This window comes from Amborella trichopoda, chromosome 4 (genome assembly GCF_054954075.1).
Source record: "Amborella trichopoda isolate Santa Cruz 75 chromosome 4, AtrichopodaSantaCruz75HAP2 v2.0, whole genome shotgun sequence".
Lineage (NCBI taxonomy): Eukaryota > Viridiplantae > Streptophyta > Magnoliopsida > Amborellales > Amborellaceae > Amborella > Amborella trichopoda.
In genome coordinates this window covers 32828372-32831389 of record NC_142339.1, presented here as the reverse complement: position 1 = coordinate 32831389, position 3018 = coordinate 32828372, and the positions used below count along the sequence as shown (strand labels likewise).

The 3018-nt window shown below is 38.7% G+C and overlaps 1 long non-coding RNA gene across 1 annotated transcript; it reads right to left on the bottom strand.

The window, feature by feature from the left end:
• Positions 1–479: 479 nt before the first annotated feature.
• LOC148782411 (uncharacterized) lies at positions 480–2315 on the bottom strand. The gene is made up of 2 exons (XR_016053170.1): positions 2077–2315; positions 480–858 (listed from the first exon to the last, which is right to left on the bottom strand). It is a non-coding gene; the product is annotated as an uncharacterized LOC148782411 (long non-coding RNA).
• Positions 2316–3018: the final 703 nt, after the last annotated feature.

Here is a 3018-nt window from a genome sequence, read left to right as displayed (position 1 = left end):
TATTAAAACCATCCATTTCCAAAACCCTTTTAGAAAGGACTTCCTCCATCACTACAAGAGGTTAAACTGTTAGTCAACCTGGCCTCGTTCTCAAAGCCAACTTCCTATGCCTGTTATGAAAGCTTGAAACTAGTCAGGCACTCCATGGTTGTGTGAGTATAACTGCCAACTACCACATATCGAAGATGGGTGAACCTTGCCAATGATGATATTGGCTAGTTTGGGAGCATTTTTCTCTCAGCTAGATCCCCTGAGGCAAGCTCATCCCTGTACGTGCGATGACCCAACAGCCAAAAATTCGAGACAAAACCTACAACTAGGTGACTGAATGTGCAAACATTCAGTTTGAAAAGTGTGTGCAAAGAAAGTATCCCACTCTACTTCGACTAATCAATTGCACACGTAAAGATAAACAAATACCCCACAACTGGGGCAGTAAAAAAAAAAAAGGGGGAAAGCATGAGAACAAGAAAGATAAACAAGAAAGGAGAGAGCCATATATTTATATGTACTTTAAGATCCATAATAATCTCCAAAAAAAAAAAGAGGAAGAAGAGAGAAAAAGAAGAAAGGTCACATCCTGGACCCTGAATCCTCCTCAACCACTGGTGTACGAGTGCTCGCTTCTCCCTCCAACCTCTGTCATACCCACCTCGAACTCTTCATCATCCGAGTAGATGCTCGAGATTGTGACTGAATCTGAGCGGCAGATGGTAGCGGAACCCTCACATAAGGATTCTCATCTGCAAAAGAAGGGTTACCACCTGCGGCCAATAGAAGCACCGACAATTTGCCACTTTTGTCTATAAGACCTTTCACATCCTCTAGAAGCTCATGGCATCAATATCTGGCAGAATTCTATTAAGCCAAATACACAACATTAGATAAATTGGAAGAAAAAAAAAAAAAGAGAGGGGTATTTCGGTCATTTTGCACTCAGGGGTATTTTGGTCATTTTTACATCCTAGAGGCATTGTGGTCATTTTTCCAATCCCTATAAATAAGGGGCAGTACTAATCACCAATGATTACCCTCAAAAAGACGAAATTGCACTCAGGGGTATTTTGGTCATTTTGCACTCGGGGTATTTTGGTCTTTTTCTACATCCAAGAGGAATTGTGGTCATTCTTCCATCCCTAAAAATAAGGGGCAGTACTAATCACTCACGATTACCCTCGAAAATAATAAATTGCACTCATGGGTATTCTGCTCATTTTGCTCTCCAAAGTATTCTGGTCATTCTGCCCTCAAGAGTATTTTGGCCCCTTTTCATAGTCCGAAGAGAGAAAATATAGTAAAGAAACTTTGACCCAAACCCAAAAACGAATAAATTTTGTCTAGCACAAGAAATTAGAATTCAACCCAACTCTTGACCATTCAAGCATTTAACCAAACAGTTCATAAGCACCTCAGAAGCAATTTCAGGAGTAGAGAATCCACACATGTTCAGGCATTCTTTCAAAAAAATGTCCAACCACAATCAAAATATCCCATGAAAGCTTTACAAATCATCTTCTAGTTTGAAATTTTGGGAGGAAAATCATCATTTTTTTACTGAGCCAAAATCAGTGGCATGCCACTTTCAAAACCACCCAAAAAGATAACCCCAATTTCCACTAAGGCATTTCAACAAACACATGATGGTCATGTTCAAACATTCTTTGAAGCCAAAAAAATGGTATTAAAATAGATTTTCTATCAAAAGTGAAAACATGACAATCAAAGCTTTTTAAGTGAATGACATGATTCAAACAAGTGTTTCAAAATTTGGGCCAAAAAATCATACAATTTTACCTCGCCAAAATCACCCTTTCATTTGGTTTTGAAGCTTGTACCATCTCTTACCCCAATTTTCACTAAGGCATTTCAACAAACACATCATGATCATATTCAAGCATTCTTTGAAGCCGAAAAAATGGTATTGAAATAGATTTTCTACAAAAAGTGAAAACATGACAATTAAAGCTTTTCAAGTGAATTACATGATTCAAACAAGTTTTTCAAAATTTGAGCAAAACAATCATACAAGTTCACCTTGCCAAAATCTCCCATTCATTTGGTTTTTGAAGCTTGTACCTTCTCTTGCCCTTTTGATTTAGAAATATGATACGATCCAAGCGTCCATTGACGCCCTTCGCCTTCCATCTTCATGCTCCGAGGAAATCAATGCTAAATTTTTGAAAAGGGGCTTTGGAATGGATGAAATGTGGAGGTTGGAATGGTTCCAACCCAATTCTAGAGAGATAAAGAGAGTGAGGTTCAAAGAAGTAAGTGAAGACTTGAAAAGAAAATAAAGAGAAAAAAAATAAATGGTTTTAGAGAGAAAAAGAAGAGGGCACGCCCCATAAAAAAAATAAAATAAAATAAAATTTGAGCGACACTGACTGTGCCACCCACCACAAGAAATAAATAAATAATTCTTAGGTGACACTACGCGTGTCGCTCGGGCAACACTGGCAGTGTCGCCCACCACCAAAATTTTATATGGGCGACACCCCTGGTGTCGCCCAGCAAAACAAACAAACAAACAAAAACGTTTTCATGGGCGATACTATGCGTGCCGCCTGAGCGACACAAACTAGGTCGCCCACCACTTACACTTAATAAAAAAAAAAAAAACAATTTTGAGGGGCGACACCACCAATCTGCCTGGGCGTCCCACTAGTGTCGCCCAAATATTTCTTGTCAAAAACTACCCTGGCTCATTTTTTAGGCCTTTTGGGGATCGATCTTTGGCTTATCATATGTTTTATGACCATTTTCAAATATTTTAATTAATTTTCAAAACATTTCAAACGCTCCTCAGTGGCACGAGCCTAAACTGCCAACCGATCTTTCAAAAATAATAATTTCAAAAAGTCAAAAAGAAAATGCTCCTTAGTGGCATGAGCCTAAATTGCCAACCAAAGTCCAATTCAAAAAACGTCAAACTCATACAACATAAAGGAGCCGAGATAGGTACTGTCTAGTGCTGTATGATGATAAAGGTCGGGTGTATCCAGTTCAACGTCAAACTCG